The sequence below is a fragment of the Lagopus leucura genome, unplaced genomic scaffold (genome assembly GCF_019238085.1).
Source record: "Lagopus leucura isolate 7727_CA_CO unplaced genomic scaffold, USGS_WTPT01 Super-Scaffold_100014, whole genome shotgun sequence".
Lineage (NCBI taxonomy): Eukaryota > Metazoa > Chordata > Aves > Galliformes > Phasianidae > Lagopus > Lagopus leucura.
In genome coordinates, this window is record NW_024962268.1 from 3,907,936 (window position 1) to 3,924,260 (window position 16,325).

Here is a 16,325-nt window from a genome sequence, read left to right on the forward strand (position 1 = left end):
TGAATCAACGTCGCCAAAGATTTGAGCGGGGAGGGGGGATGGGAGGGGAGGTCGAATGGGTTTTGGAGGAGACATCTTATTTCTTCGGCTATTTTTTTTTTTTTTTTTCTTTGAAAATCACAGTTTCTGCGCAGCTCCAGCGGAGAAGGGGACGCTCCGGCCCTGAACGTTCCCGAGAGCCGCCCGCGGCCGCCGCCGGGCGCCGAGAACGGTGGAGCGGAGCCCCCAAAGGCGCCGCCGGAGCGGTGCGGGGCCGGGCTGGGCGCCGCCGGCGGGGTGAAGGGCGGCGGGTGGTGGCGGTGCCGGGCGCGCGGCCTTTTCGCTGCCGCTGCGGCTTCGGCCCTGCCCGAGCGCGGGCGTCGCGGCTCCAGGCCGGTGTTAGCGAGGGGTCCGGGTTCGGCCCGGGGCCGCCGGGGGCTCAGGCTGGCCGCAGCTACGGGGAAAAGTGCCCCGGCGGTGCGAATGTGGGCTCCTCTTCCGCGGAGCTTATTGCGGGCAGCAGTGCGGCGTGCGTGTGTATCTGTGCCGTGTTGTTGTGTGTTTCAGGTCGATAAATAAATGTGTAATAGTTAATGTGCAGACACATCAGAGTAATAACAATGGGATGAAATCAAAGGATTATCAATCTCTGTTAGTAACTGCTGAATAACAATGTTGCGGTGTGATTGATAGCGCGCTTCATTTTATGACTTTTCTATTGCTCTTGATTTTTATAGCAGTATAAACAAACTAAATCATTTCTTCCAAGACTTCAGAGCGCAATCGTCTTAGGGGATGGGGGGAAATCAGAGAAGGAAGCCCGCAGGAGGGAGAGGGGAGAGCGGGGCTGACGCTTAAGCGTGTCAGAGAAAAAATGACAATAGGGTATATGTAAAAATCTCTAATCACATTCTGCTTCCGCACACTCTTGTTTTGTCAAGTGCCTGAATTCACCTGGGCAGCGCTGGAGATGTATTTACAAGGATTTTATTTCCCGTCATCTTCGCATTTTCCCAGCGTAGCCAGAAAACTGCCAGTCAACTCCATTCTCTGTTATAATTTACGGTATTCCCCACATGATCGTAGGAACTGAAGTTCTTAACAAGGAAAAGCTTTAGCGCAATGGCCCAAAATCTTCAGAGTGACAAGAGTGTCTTCAGAAATCACTTCAGAGCAAAGTAAAAGGATTTTCTATGACGGATCCAGTGATTTTTCCTCAATAAATAGGTTTTAGATTGTTACACACACGTAGAACTGGAACAAAGGGAACTACCAGAAAATATATTGGTTGCCCCTAATAAAATTTATTTAGACAGTTTACTTCTCATAAAAAATAGAGATTGAATTTCGTACGGGAGCGCCTGCCAAGGGGCTTGGCGCCGGGAGATCGTCTCCCCCCCTCGCCTTCCCTCTCTTCCCATTCCGCCGGGCCCGATCCGGGGTCCGGGCCGGGGCCGCTGCTCCCCGCCTCCCCGCGGGCCGCCGACCGCCTGCGGAAGGGCTGCGGGCCGGGGCGTGCCGCAGCCACTGCGACGTAACCCCAATTCTCCGGCGCTGTGACCCCGGGAAAAAAGGGGAGAGAACTTTCCGGCCCCCGGCGCTCTCCCCCTCCCCTCGCAGCTAAACTCAAGCCCTGATTGAATGAGGCTGTAATATAAACAAGTGTATTTAACCAATTCTGCTCTGATTTAGGAACAGAACCTTCTTTTGGCTGAATAATTATATTTGGAGCAAGAAACACGATAAAATAAGGTTAAACTGCTAAAGTCAGCGGGGTGGCTTGGCGTAAATGGCTGATCGGGTTTGTAATTTGATATTTTATTTATGCATTTATTGAGCATCCATCCAGTTAAGGGGGCTGCTGTATGCAGAGCGATGTAATTGCTTTTTACACTTAGCACACGCTCCTGGCGTTTATCGGATGCCTGGCTTCTTCGCGCTGCTTTTTTGGTATCTCCAGACGGCAGCGCTGAAATATCGGGTATTGTTACTCGCATTCCCGCTCCTCAGTGCTGCATTGTAACACTGTTCGCTTTAATGAGAGGCGCCTCCCTCAATAATTAACGACCTCACATTTCCCTATTTTCTTGCCTGATGAAAAGAATCAATTTTAATTCATCGTAAATTACAGCTATGCTTTTGAGTGTTATTTGCTTATAGAAAACAAATCAAGTGACTTAGGCTCCTGTTTACTTTTCCACATCGGCACAGCCTAAACACAGATGACAAATCAAACTATATCCTTTCGTTAGGCGTAATTTGGAGTTAAGAAATGGAAAAACATAAACACGTGTTTTTATTTCAATAAACCCCCTGGAAAAAATGACTTATTTGGAAATGAAGGACAAGGCTGCCAGCAGCTACAGATCCCAATTTATTCATTCTAGTCAGAGCTAAATATGATGATCATCGCTGCTTTACGACATTAGGCTGCATGCAGCATTTTGTAGCTGTAATAAATATACTTCTTTGATAGCAACTTCATGAAGTTTAAACACATCCGAGGAAAGAACGATCGCAGCTGATAAGAAACGCAGCCGTCAGACGTTCCGAAAATAGCCTTTCCGAGCACGGCACGGAGAGCTCGAGCCTCCTGTCATCCTCCCTCAAACGCGCTTAAGAGCGTCGTTTTCCTCCTATTTGCTTATTTATCTGAATATCTGTATCTCACTCCGGCTAAGTCAAAGGCGGCATCTCCGATTGTCTCCTCGTTGGCAGGCTGCGGGGAAGCACTCGACGGCGGAGCGGTTGCTTTAGATTGAAAGCATGGCTTCTATCAATTAATTTTCATCACAACTATGACAGCCAGTCTTTTATGGGGAAAAAGCTATTTTAATACAAGGTATGCCTGACACCCCCGCACCCGACCTCCTGCGCCCAAATGCAAACTCTGTGCACACGAAAGTCACCTCCTCCTCTCCCCCAGCTTTGTGTGTATGCATTTATGTACAGCCTTGTGCCTTGTTAATATAAGTTCAGAAACTTGGAAATGCCGAGCTCCCATACAGCGCTCCGCTCTATTCTGCTTATTTAGTCAGGCAGGAATTATCGGCGTTACTCGAAGCAAAGGGATCACCAGTACGAACCGTTTTCAAAATACGCGTCTGTCTGGAAGAACAGGACAGTTCTGGCAAGAGTATTCCTACTGGCGTTTGAAAAGAAAAAAAAAAAAAATTTTACACTTTCGCGTATTTATATATATATATATGTGTGGTTTTTTTTATTAATGCGAAATTTCCCCCAGTGTCCGGAAAAACGAGCCGCCAGGCATGGCGATGGCACGACGTGCATCGCGGACTGACGTGGGGGATTTAACTTTCTCCTTTTTAACGCCGCAGCTTTGATCTCTTCAATGACATAGGTGGTATATAGTAATAAGAAACATACATATTTTGTTTGTATGTGTTAAGTTCGCTGCTTTTCTGATTTCTATTTACTCAAGATAAATAATCGTATATCAGTTATTCAGTTAGGTGACAAGTCTAGTAATTGGAATAAAAAGAAAACATCTCATCCTTATCTCTTCCTATAACTAGATATAGCGCTAATAAGACTGCATCAATCTTATCTGGCAAATAAATAAAATAGACAAACAAACAAATTCGCCTCCAACAAGTTAATGTGGTGTATCTGAGTGGAAAGTAGATATTTTCACGCATTCTGGAGATGAGGAGTGACTTTTAATAAAATCACAAGAAAAACAAATGTAATTCTGTAAGCAATTTCAGAGCTCAGCCATCTCTCCCGCGCGCCGTTACTTAGCATTCTCCGTCCGTCCTAACCTTTTCTTTTAAAAACCAGTTAGTTCCAGAAATATGACTGTCACTCAATCTGGGACCTTTCGATCCACCTTCCTTTATTATTTTGGGGGCAATTCTAGAGGTAATATGGCTTATTTTACCAGGATGATTTTTGTTGACTTTTTTTTCTTCTTCCCAACCCCTCCCTCCCCCCCATTTCCCCCCACCCTTACCCCCTTCTTTATCCCTCTTGCCCGACTGCGGCTAATTCGGGGCGTTTATATTCACTCAATTAGAGAAATCTAAAGAGAAAATCGATCTTCCATCTGCAGAAATGCCAGCTTAACAAATTAGATTCTTGTTTCGTGCAGGTGATTTGGTGACAGTCGGGGAATTAGAAGTAATAAGTTGTTGTGTTGGAGACCACCTCCCCGGCCCCGGCCCTCCGCCCTGCTCCCGGCCGGGCCCCGCCGGGGAGCGCCGCGCCCGCGCCGGCCTCGGGCGCCTCCTCCTCGGGCCGGGCCGACGAACAGCCACCGCCACCGCATCTCCCGCCGTAATTAGTGCTGCTGCCCTCCATGTGGGCTCGATTAAACCGTGATTTAGCCGAAAGAAATATAATTATGGCTGCAAATAAAATAATCAGCATTGAAGAGCGATTTCCTTAATGAGATGGAGCGGTTGCACGTCACGGAGTAAAGGGGTCTCATTAAGAGGTGGTAATGAGGCTTGGGTGAATATTGGGAGTTGCACAAAATATCCGAACCGGTGAAGAGCCCGGCGCCGGGCTCCCGCTCGCGGGGACGGTCGGAGCCCGCACCGCGCCGCCCCGCCGGAGTCCGGCCGTCCCAATGCCCGCGGCACCGCGCCCCGAGGCGCCTGCAGAGAGGCATTTTGATTGTTGCCAATTTTTTTAAAAACCGCTAGGACGGCTGTTTTTAACGAGAAGGGCAGGAAGCTCCGTGGCTCCCTCCTCCCGTGTGCCCGCTGGGTGTGCCCGCAGACTGCCGGACTGCTTGGCTGCCAATATCGCTCCGTTTGGGTGACGGGTAATGTTCCCAGCCCGGCAGCCACGTGAGACAGTGCCTGGCCTTTCCATGAGGCGGAAAACAACAGCTGTGAGGGCATGAGGCCATCCTCTACTGGGTCACAAAGAGGAGAAGGCTGCTCAGATCCAAAATGGCAGAGGAGGAGGAACCAAAGCCACGGGCACACTGCTGGGTGCCAGGTGGCTGCAAAGACGTGCACCCAACAGTCATCTGCTGCACGTGTACAGGGCCTCGCAGTGAGCGATGGTGGCCAGTGATGCAGTGCTGTGAGGGAGGGATGGGGTGGGCAGCCAGACCTGGGCCCATGGGAGTACCGAGGGGCAGGGGGAGGAAGGGCCTGGAGAGAAGCATCAGGGAGCCCAGGGCAGTGTGAGGGGGCACTGCCTTTGGTCAAGTCGGTGAGGGGCTGTGTGGTGCTGTCCTAGCACTGCGGACTTCTGCGCTTCTTCACCATCACTGAAAGGCAAGGCCCATTGGTGAGCAGAGTGCTATATTTACATAAAATAAAAGGGAAGCAAATGAGGTAATAGGCTGCCTACCACTCCCCGGGGAAATTACATGCTGGCTCTGCTGTGTGATAGAGGGAAAAATGTTGTTTTGCGTTCAACCCCCCTGCCCCCGGCCTCCCCCCCCCTCCCCCCAGGTTTTTTTGTTTGTATTTTAATAGTCTAAAATTGGGCACATCTTGGTGGTTTTTTGAACTGATCAAGAAAAACAGCTTGCATATGAAATACTAAAATAAAATAAAGGGCAGGGCATTTTTCTTCCTTTGCTTGCTCTCAGTAACTTAAAGAAGAGATGGAATCCACACTTTGTTCTTATTGTCAGCAGGAACAGTTCTCCGCTCAGCCCAACACCTGCACCGCCTGGTAAAGGTCAGGCCTCTTGATGAGAAAAGGTCTGTGTGACATTAGCACAAAGTCAGAGAACACTGCACTGGCAGCAGAGAACTGAGAACCGTGAGACCAGTGGAGCCCCTCGACTGAAAGCACCGTCCAACGCTCTGACCCCTGTGCAGTGTGTCTTCCTAATGGCTGTCTCTGTGCACGCAGTGCCTGTGTGTGTGTGTGTGGAGGGTTTTGTAGTCTTAGGCTATTGGCAACATTATTTATTCATTTGTTTACAGAAGAGCTCATCGCAAAAGGTCACATTTGTCTCCCATTTTAGTACTTTCTAAAATGGTGGAGATACGCAGGACTGGCTAGGCTCTAGTTCAGGGTATCTCACTGGTAGTAATTTTTTTGCACAGCCACAATACTTGTTAGAACTCTGAAGTAAGCCCTTGAAAAAAAAGCAACTCTTAAAGCTATTTGGCTTTTTGTTTTTTATTTTTTTTTTTTTTATTTTTATTTTTTTTTTTTCTTATTTTTAAATGATGGCCTTTTAGGAAAACAGTGAAACATTTCACGTTTTTCAGTGTAGGTTGTGTTAGAAGAAACTGTGCATACTGTTTAGCAAAAAAATTGTGTCCCAGGAGACTCTGCTACTGGCTGGCTGGAGAAAGAGAAGATGCTTTTTTCAGAAGAATGCTTTCTTGTAGCGTTTCATTGTCATATCTCCTACCATTGTTTTCTTGATCAGCATGCCATGTTATGAGCAGATTCAAACTTCTGCTTGTGGACCTCTCTCTTCCTGATCCATGTGGCCAGTGGCTAAGTTTTGGATCATGGTTGACAGCATTTCTGCTTCCTGAAACAAACAATAATGAATGTGGGACTCTCTTCCATTTCTCATCTCATTCACAGAATCATACAGACCTTAATATACATTGTGTTCATTCTTTCACATTCACATCCAGCTGACCCTCTCAACTGAAAGCACAAGTTTGTGCTGTAGCAAGTGCTTACTGTAAGCAGAGTGACTTAAGGGAAGCTGAGACACAACTCAGGGTTTTGTTTACTCGATTGCTATAGAAGCTACGGTACTGAAAGCCGTATTTTTCTTTATGCTGCAGATGAGAAGGTAAGATTTTCTGATGGAGGAGTATACTTTGTGTATTGGCAGAATGTTTGGGCATGATGACTAGAGTATGTACAGAAGTATTTCATTTAGCTTCAGAGCAGTGGCCAAGCATTACGTTGGTAGAACCCTAGGACCTCCTTTGTTTCCTGCATTATAGGAGCACTTATGATTGCAGCCAGCCAGATTGCAGGTGCCTGGTGGTCATGTACTGGGGAAACTGCACTCATTAACAGAAAGAAGCTTTATTTCAACATCACAATGATGTATCACAAGTAGTCTGTGTATGTGATAAGTGTCTGACTGCGTTTATCTTCACCCAGTACAAATACGGTCTACTGTAGGTGGGTTACTTCCAGCCTTGAATAGTATCATCTGCTAGGATGTGTACAATTGTGTGAAAGCATGCTCCAGAGCTGAAAAAAATTAGGATCCTTAGAAGACAAAGAATTAATGGCAGTGGTGGCATCTTGTAAGAGCATATTGAATGAAGATGTCAGAGTCTAGGAACTCCATCATAACTTTTGCTGTTTACATACTCTGATGATGGCAGGGACAAATATGGGCATGGTTATATAGTTTTAGACTTAGTGTACTGAATTTCCTTTACAGTACTGGAAAGCAACAGTGGCAGTGACATTTTGTTCCTGTTCATTTCTGCTCACTAGGAGTCAGGAACTAGAGAGAAAGTAATGTATTAGGCATCCAAATTGGGGAGAGAGCCAGAATACAGTGTGGAACTTGGCTGCTAGTAATCAGCAAATCGAGTCTTCATTTGCAGTGCTGGCCTCTCTGAATGTTAATAAAGTTCTGCTTCCTTCCTAAGTCACATTATTTACAGCTAATGAATCAGTGAGAGGTTGCTGGGCAGAGCCTAGCACTGGGGATGGTGACATGCTGGGGGAGGAAACCTCCTGCAAGTGGCCTTCTTTACTTTGGATGGCTCCCAGCTGTCACTGCTCTTCTCTCCTGTGCTGTCTTCAGAGTATGCCCTCCTCGTGCTCTGCAGGGGAAGAATTAGAGAAGCAGAGATAAAATAGTCCAATATAGTCAGAATAAGTGTGTTTCTTTTTGAACTCAATGTTTGAAAACAGTAGCTTGCTCCTTGGACTGCTTATTGAGATTCCTAGTGAGTAAGAACTTGAAGAGAGCTTGTCTTTATGTAAGTGATGGTAAAACTTCTTTCACCTCATTGTAGCTCAGAAAGTAGTTAACCAGTGGGTGAATGTTTTGCCTTGGGACATTTTGGTAAGGTCTTTATCCTGATTTGCAAACCATGCTGTTCTCTGTGCTCATCTAGCCATAACATTTTAAGCACAGTGTATGTGCTTTCAGGCAGCTGTGATGTTTTGGAAGGTAGGGTGATTTGCTCCTTGGCTTGAGTAATGCATTTGGAGACCAACTCTTATGTTTCAGCCTAACTAACTTCCTGCCAACAGGCTCTCCAGCTCTTACCCCTCTTCATCGTTCTCTTCCTCTCTGAACACTTCAGTCAGATTTACTACAGTTGACAAGTTGACTTGAGTTCTGGCGCAGAACACTTCAAGAATCAGCTACAGATTGAAACTACAATTTTCATGTGCTGATCTTGCAATTAGTATAATCTTCCTCTTGTAAGAGAAAAGTTGCTTAGTTAACAGTACTATCTATCTACCACTAATACAATATTCTGCAAACTTAAAATATCCCGTAATTGTCCAGTTAAACTTAATTTAAAAAATATCAATGCTTGCATTGAAGAAGTTCTGAAGCCTACATGTTTGAGTGCGAGCTTCTTAGCCATGAAGTATTTCTTGCTTCTCCAGTCAGTTGTGACTTGCTCACTCGACAACTTTTACCAAGAACAGAAGTATGAAACGTGAAATAATACTGACGTCACATCACCACTGGAAAAAAATACTCTCAAAACATGAATTATTTTATAAACGAGCTTGCATAGGCTAACTGATTTGCTGGAGAACAACAAAACAAAAGTGCATCACTGTTGGTATCTTGTTCCTGATGACTATCTACTTCTTGCTTTGCAGTGGCTCTAACACCTTTACTTTAAAAGTAAAGTTTTTCTGTGTCTTGCTCATTCAAACTGTGGCCAATGTGTGTTTCTTTTACTTAAGAAAACACATAACTTTTTTTCCCCACATTTTTCTGTTTGAGCTACATAAGGGAAAAGCAGAACTTGAATGTAGATTGGCTGTTTCAGAAGGAACTCAATACGAAGAGTAGCACATGTCTTTGAAGTTAAGCCAGATGTAAAGTGCTCTTGATCATAGGCAACTGATGATGTTGCAATTTTTGAGCAAAGTTTAAAACTTTACAGTCCAAATAGAGAGCATTTGTCCAGCTCCAGCTGAGTTTTTCATTAAAATCAAACAGAAATTTTTCTGAAAGGTGCAGATGGGACTGGAATTTTCTGTTTATCCACAGAATGTTTATAGTCTTGGCAAAACTGTCTGACCTTTTTTACCTTAATGTTTCATTTCTGTAATTTGTCTTGACCTTATTCTAGCAGTACTCCTCTTAATAAGAAGATAGTTTAATGACTGTGTCAGCTCAGCTCCAGGCTCCTCTGAAGAGACAAGTATTTAGGATGTGAATTCTCCCCTCTCACCTCTCTATTACCCAGAAGACAAATGGCTCTGCCTTGGAACCTTTAGTTTAGCATTTGCCATATGATATTACACTGTTTTTATTGGCACCTCTGTTCTCACATCTGTCCTTTGTTCTCCTAAGACTGTGTTGCTTGTTTTTTTTTTGGTTTGTTTGTTTCGTAAGAGCTGCTGTTTCATAAGAGCTTGAGTTCAAAGCCAAATGAGAGCGTTGGTTGTCCTCCTTCCAGCTTCCAATATACCTTGCAACTTGGTTTACCTGTAGAAAGAAACTGGTTTCCAGTAGGAGTTGGGTAGTCAGGCTAAGAGTCTTAATGTCTTGATTATGTGCTTTTTTAAGCCTTTGCTTGTCTCATTCACTGGTTTGAATGAACATCGAGATCATAAAATCCTTTGTACTATTATTTTCCTTTATTTGTACAGTCCCTTGGCACAGAATGGACCTAATGTGATGACTCTTTAGATGATATTTCTATGTAAATGCTCAACAGTACTCAGAAATGAACTGAGTGCACCATCACACTTCATACAGACTGGTAACACTGCTGGTTATTTATTTTAAATTGGCCTTAACCAAGTACTCTGAGATTTGTTTGCACTGATTTGAAAATTGCTTTATTTTGATCAGTGGACAAGCCTCTTGTTTTTCACTAGCTCCATCTAGTGCAACACAGGGTATGCTTTGTAATGTCACACACCTCCAGCATGGTTCTCCAGGGTCCATATTACCAAGAAATTTCCAGTTGATTCAATGTTCCTCAGAGCAGAAGATAGCACTCCAGAGGTAGCAAAATAAAAGCTGGCGCCTGGATCCTTTGAACGCTAGTCTGTTAATGGATTCAATAGGTGTAGTTGCATCTTTTCAATATCATTGCTTAAAATTTCAGTTTTCATACGTATGCTCTCCTCAAATACCTGAAAGGTGATTGCAGCAAGAGCGGGGTTGGTCTCTGACAGGTGGCAGGATGAGGGGAAATGGCCTCAAGTTGTGCCAGGGTGAGTTTGGGTTGGATATCAGGAAACACTTCTTTACATAAAGGGTTGTTAAGCAATGGAATAGGCTCCCCAGGGAGGTGGTTGAGTCACCATCCCTGGATGTGTTTAAAATCCATTTGGATGTGGTGCTCAGGGACATGATTTAGTGGAGGGTTGTTAGAGTTAGGTTGAGGTTGGACTCGATGAACTTGAGGGTCTTTTCCAACCTGAGCAGTTCTATGATTCTATGATTCTATGATATGATTTTTAAGGAGTACAGCATTAAAGTTTACAACCTTTTTATTTGCTCAACTGTGTTTTTTTTTTTTTTAATTACAATTTTTTACACTGTTTAGAAGGTGGTTTACTCTCTTGTGATGCCTAGACTTCTCCTTACTGCAATTTTTTTTGAGCACCACAGTTGCGTAAGTGGCATTTGTTGCATTCGTGGAGGTGAGGTCAATCAGTGGCTATTGGCCAAGATGCAGCCTTTGGACATTCCCTATTTCACTAGTTTTCATCAGGGATTGATGTTGTACATGCTTCTCACTCTTTTCCCTTGAGCACTGGATGCTGGCTTTCGTGTCCCCTACCCCATCCATCCCCCAGCTCAAGATAAAGAGAATACAGCACCCTGCTGACACAGACAATATAATCAAGTTTCCTGCATTTCAGAAAACTGCATGAGTCAACACATGCAGAGTGTGAGGGCTGATCTTCACCCTGAGAAAACTGCATTCCTTGCCCAAGGGGTCAGCTGCTGTCTTCTGCTGGCAGAATACTTGGGAGAGAGAGCCCTGGGTCCTGTCTGGCAGCAGGACTTGTTCTCATCTTCCAAAAATTCTGCAGCATGGTAGGTGATGTCTTTTGAATCTCACAGGTTCAGCACCAGTTCAGCTTGACACCTAGGTGACCTGGTTTATAGGTATTGTGTAAACAATCTGAGGGAGTACTAGTTCTTTTGTGGAGGCATTGATTTTTACACAAAAACATAAGGTTTATTTTCTGTGTTGAAAACAGAGGATGAATTATGAGATTGACATATCTGATAAATTATTTTTGGAAGGTATCATAATAACAGAAAGGGTTGGTTTTTTTTGGTTTTTTTTTTTTTTTTTTTTTTGTTAAGCCCATTCCCCTGGAAATGCATAGAAACTAAAACAGTAGGAAGCCAAGGCTCTGAAAGCATCTAGAGGAATTTCATATTATTTTCATAAACTAATCTACCACTCACATCTATCTGTGTAAACTAATTACTTTCTTAATTAGGTAGCCTTTTTGATTGCTTGTGGAGAACTGTGGTGAAATTTACCACTAATTACACTGGGGCAGGAGGAGGCTGCTGGATTGTTAGTAAGGATGAGAAAATTTTATTTCCTTTCGTTGAAATGGGGGGCAAGCAGTAATTGATACATAAATAAAGTGCTTATTTTTCCAATTTCAACTTATACAGCTTCTGTTAACCTTACTAATTGAGGCCCTTTCTCTGGGTCATTGGGTTTCCTTCCAACTGATGTAATGTCTACAGGAACCGCAGAACAATAACAGAAACAATTTGTTGCAAGGTTAAACTTTTCTTTCTTCTTGCTAAGGGTAATGCTTAGGTTGATTTGTTCTAGATCTTGGATTTCAGTGAATTCTGGTGATACGTAGTCAATAACACTGGATTCTAGGTCATTCTAGCAAGTAACCTGTGAAGATCAGCTGCTATTTTGGGGGGATTTTTCCCATCTTCCTCCCCCGTGGTTGCATACACATTTAGAAAACTAGAATTGCTGGAGTTGTACATCTCTTGTGCTATCTTTCTGAAATCCTAGGCCTTCGGATTTATCACAAGGCACATGTTGTATACAGAAATGCATTGTAGACAAGATTGTACATGGGAGAGAACTCAGTCAGTGCATCCTCTCTGTGTTTTCCAACTTTTATAAAGAGCAGTGTAGTCCTGGTTCCTTATGAACAGTCTATGCCCTGAGAGATCAAGTCGTTAAGGCAGTTAGGCCACAAATAGCCCATTTTCTTCTCCTTTTACTCAACTGTTGAGACTTAGACTGTAGTGATGTTACTGCTTCTCTCCTAGTTTCTTTTAGTAGGCTTCACAGTTCCCTTCTGGTGTCATGCAAGCTCCATCCTTCAGTTCTAAGTTTCAGGCCAAACCCCTTTACCTGAGTTGCTTGTGCACAAAATAAACAACACTATCAAGTCAGAAATTTGAGGCACTTCTGGCCATGCTTTAATGGTGAGTGTTCAGAAACACGAATAAAAGCAAGTGGGAAGTCAGACAAAATAACCTTATCTGGATTGTAATCCACTTTTTTTTTTTTTTCCTCAGGAGGATCACTTTCCACTCCTTGAAGTCTGCTGCATTTTAATGTGCAGTGCAAGATCTGAAAGGTTTGATATGCACCACTGTAATTCCCTCCTTTGAGAGACAATCATTTCTTTGATGTTGCGGAGGGTTTCAGGTGTGTCATGAAACTTACCTTTTTTACATTTCTGTGTGGGTGGGTGAGCTTTAGGGATGAGTTCTGCTCAGGGAAAGAGTTGCTACAATCTCCTATTACAGTTTTCCCTGTGGGTACGTTTCAGGCAGGACAAGCAATACCTGTGTGATTTGTAACAGAGCTGCCTGGCCCAGTATCTCAGCTCCATCTTAAGAGTTATGTTTTCTCAGGGGTGAGGAACCATGCTACATTTTGTCTAAGCTGAAACTGATGCTCATTGCATTTTGCTTGACCTACCAACCAAAAATTTATTCCTTCCCTTCATAGTCTTTTACATGCTTGGGAACTACTGCCATTGTCATCTGATGTATTGTACAGGTTAAAACACCTGAATTAATCCCATCATTCTATACAGACTGTATTTTAGTTGTAATTTCCAGTGTTTTCCCGATTTTTTCCTATCCGTTCATTCCTTTCATTGTAGCTTCCAACTGTAGTAATGCTTCTATATGAAGTCTTCTTGATATGAAGGAAAGTGCTGAAGGCTTTCACCTGAGGTGTGGCAGATGTGTTGCCCCAAAACAGTACATAATTCTAAGAAAACACAGCAATTCATTATTTACTTTTTTTTTTTTTTTTTTTTTTGACAGCTCCTAATGCTTGCTACTGCCTAGAAACTTCTTGCTTAGTTTATTGCATTTTGTACGTGTCATTTCTAAACTACAAGCAAAATCTGACAGAGCATCATGGAAATGCTTGAACCGTGATGTGATCCACAAGCATTAGAGATGTATGAAATGGTTGCCCTTGGATCAAGTGTCACTGTACTAATTGGCTTGACTGCAGTTAGTCTCCTTTTCCTACTGCAAGGCATTTAGCAGAGCTTCTAAATGTGACTTGCTGTACCACCACTATCCTTTTTGAGGATTTAAATCATAGTAAGTACGTATAGTTACCTCATCCCTGGAGATGTATATCACAGTTCTTTTATGTGGCTACAGGATAAGGCTTACTTGGATGAAGGTTTACTTAAAGCTTGGATCTGATATGCACTCTTTAATGTTTTGCTCCTTTTAAGTATGCTGTGTGATCATAGTGAAATTCAGCTGAATTACAGAATAGCTTAAATTGGAAAGGACATCAAAGATCACGCAGTTCCAATCCTCTGCTGTGGGCAGAGCTGCCACCCATCAGCTCAGGCTGCCCAGGGCCCATCCAACCTGGCCTTGAGCACCTCCACAGATGGGGCACCACAGCTTCTGTGGGCAGCCTGTGCCAGTGCCTTACCACCATTGAGTAAAGAATTATCCTCCTATTTACATTTAATCTAAATCTTCCACTTTATGGAGGGGAGAGTCAAGTCAGGGAACAGTATTTTGGTGGATAGGAAAAAACACATTTTTCAATCTTATCTCTTTCTTTTACACTCATAAGCTATGGCCAGGAATGGCCAGTCTGTAGTGATGTGCCTTGTGCAAGTGCATTTGGGCCAGACTGTGCTTTCCCTGCTCGCCATACTTCTCAACACATCTTCATCAACACATTTACAATTCCGTTTTTTGAGAGTGCAGTTTTAGTTGTTTTATTGTGTTGTTGACTGGTGTCTAGCATGGTGTGATCAATTATAAGAGCAGAGTCTACATGTTACAGTAAGTGGTAGCTGCTGGGCTACTGAATCAAAGGGTTCTTGCACCTTTTAGGGTGCAAGAGTTCAGTGACAGCTGTTTGTCTCCTTTTGTTTTGGGGGAAATAACAGACTTAAGACACTCTAAGCAGAGGTTCTGGGTGGAAAATCCAGCCAGACAGGTGCAGCTTTAGAGTTGTAAGAAGAGGGTGTGGGGAATGGAATGTGACTGAGTGGTGTGCTTCCTACCGGATGTAGAGTTTTCTTGAACCCTTTCCTGAAGTATTCAACTTCCTGTGGTTCTGAGAAGAAAATTCTTTTCTTGGATTTTGCTAACAGAACATAAACATCGTAAAGCAACAACCCAAAAGATGTTGCTAACAAATTCCAAGGCTTGCTTCTCATGCAGGATATTTTGAGAAAGTTCATTTTGAGAAGGGCTGTATTAGAGGCTCGTAAGAAGCATTATGTTACTTTTATGTTATGAGTTACTTTTATGGATATAAGACTCTTCAAGAATCCTTGGAAAATCATTTCTGAGGAAGAAAGTGCTGAGTGTTAAAATATTTTTAACAAAATAGCAAAAGCAAACCAGATTGTAAGTTAGCTACTTGCAAGAAATTATGTGAACGTTGTGGAGGTTATTCAAGTGAAGGAACAAATTTAAATTAGATGGCAAACCTGCTCAGAAATTAATTTCATTTTTGAATACACAGTGTAACTGAGGACTTGAGAAATGTTAGTTTCCAAGTAAAGGTACCAAAAGTTAAGTTCTGCCTCTTGTTTGGATCGCCATGGTAACTTAGATATAATTTGTCCTCTGTCACAGAAGACTCTTAACTGTGTAAGGGTAAACTGAGTAACAGGTAGTAGCTAGCAAGTATATGATCAGAGAAATGGGCAGAGGTCTTATATTGATAATGTGCAGATTATTGTTTTCTATCTATGTTTTCTTCTAAATTCAGATCTTTTGCTTCTTCAGTCAGGGTATAACGTAGACTCTTGCTCTGCTGTGGCCTCTCGGAAAAGAAATGTCTTTTGACTGACAAATAATTGAGAAACCACTCAAATATATTTTGCCAGCAAGAAATAAAAGCAGAGCACCTCTGTCCTGGATGTAAAATGCATTCATGATAAGAGCATGAAAACTTGTCTGCTAAATGAACATGTATTAATAATATGTAAAGATAAACACAGGTCATGATAATCTCAGATGAACTCTGAAAGGCATTAGTAAAGCTAGGGACAGAATCCAAAGAGGACAGAAATAAAAAATACTGCCCATGAGATTTTTCCTAGCCTCTTGCACTAGATAATGCACACTACATATCTCCAAATAGTGTAGATAGCCACTGTTTTTGGATGTAAGATCTGAGGGTAATAATGATACTACTTCTAAGATGCAATTGTCTGTATTACGCTTCACTATGGAACTTGTATCCAGTCTAATTGATAAAGGTTTTGTCAGCAAAAATATCTTCTGTACGAACAACCACTCAGACAGTGCTGAAAAAATTCAGTCTGTCATAACGTATCACTGGATCAACTGTTCTGATTGCATGAGGAATGCGTTACCTGCATGGATTAGTCAATCACTCTTCAAAGGCCAGCCCCTTGTTATCGTTGCCTTGTCACAATTTTTTTGTATGGTTTCTGTGGGTTGCTGCTGTCATCCCAGAAACTATGTCTAGGGGCAGCTGGAAATGAGAAGAAAGCAATTCATTTGATGAATATATCTTGATTTTCATCAGAGGCTGGCCATTTTCTATACAACAGAGCACATTCAATCTTTTCAATAACTTAATAGGAGGGAAGACAAAAGGAACAGGGAAGAGTATCATCTTAGTTAACAATGCGATCAGAGGAAGCTAGAAAATTGCTTGGAAAAAAACTGGAGGCAAACTATTTGGGCTGTGACAGAAGAAACCACTCTACTCGAGAGAGTCACC